This window comes from Eulemur rufifrons, chromosome 7 (assembly GCF_041146395.1).
Source record: "Eulemur rufifrons isolate Redbay chromosome 7, OSU_ERuf_1, whole genome shotgun sequence".
Lineage (NCBI taxonomy): Eukaryota > Metazoa > Chordata > Mammalia > Primates > Lemuridae > Eulemur > Eulemur rufifrons.
The window spans coordinates 158,265,426-158,266,565 of NC_090989.1; the positions used below are offsets into that span (position 1 = coordinate 158,265,426).

General features: G+C 41.5%; 1 pseudogene; it reads left to right on the forward strand.

The window, feature by feature from the left end:
• The first annotated feature begins 285 nt into the window (after positions 1-285).
• Positions 286-857, forward strand: LOC138386939 (high mobility group protein B1 pseudogene; annotated as a pseudogene).
• The last annotated feature ends 283 nt before the right edge of the window (positions 858-1,140 follow it).

A 1,140-nucleotide genomic window follows, 5' to 3' on the forward strand; every position in this document is an offset into this window, starting at 1 on the left:
TTATGAGAAAAGAGATAACTACGGATGCAGATTATGATAAGAAATGAGAATATAGTCAAGGTGTGGACTTTCTCATAGGTAATATTTTTCTTTGTCATTTAATGAGAAAATATAGATCTTCTGTTAAGAAATTAAAGAATTCGGCTCTCACGGCCATTGCAGTACACTGAGCTCCACAGAGACAGCGCAGGGGCTAGTGAGAGCCAGACGGGCCCTGGGCGACTCTGTGCCTCACTGAGGACAAATTAACTAAACACGAGCAAAGGAGATCCTAAGAAGCCGAGAGGCAAAATGTCATCATATGCATTCTTTGTGCAAACTTGCCGGGAGGAGCACAAGAAGAAGCACCCCGATGCTTCAGTCAACTTCTCAGCATTTTCTAAGAAGAGGTGGAAGACCATGTCCGCTAAAGAGAAAGGAAAGTTTGAAGATACGGCAAAGGCAGACAAGGCCCGTTATGAAAGAGAAATGAAAACCTATATCCCTCCTAAAGGGGAAACAAAAAAGAAGTTCAAGGATCCCAATGCACCAAGAGGTCTCCTGCGGCCTTTTTCTTGTTCTGTTCTGAGTATTGCCCTAAAATCAAAGGGGAACATCCCGGTCTATCCATTGGTGATGCTGCAAAGAAACTGGGAGAGATGTGGCATAACACTGCTGCAGATGACAAGCAGCCTTATGAAAAGAAGGCTGCAAAGCTGAAGGAAAAGTATGAAAAGGATTTTGCTGCATACCGAGCTAAAGGAAAGCCTGATGCAGCAAAAAAGGGAGTTGTCAAGGCTGAAAAGAGCAAGAAAAAGAAGGAAGAGGAGGAAGATGAAGAGGATGAAGATGAAGAAGAAGATGATGATGATAAATAAGTTGGTTCTAGCGCAGTTTTTTTTTCTTGTCTATAAAGCATTTAACCCCCCTGTACACAACTCACTCCTTTTAAAGAAAAAAATTGAAATGTAAGGCTGTGTAAGATTTGTTTTTAAACTGTACAGTGTCTTTTTTTGTATAGTTAACACACTACCGAATGTGTCTTTAGCTAGTCCTGTTCTGGTGGTATTTTCAGTAGCCACTAACCTTGCCTGGTACAGTATGGGGGTTGTAAATTGACATGGAAATTTAAAGCAGGTTCTTGTTGGTGCACAGCACAAA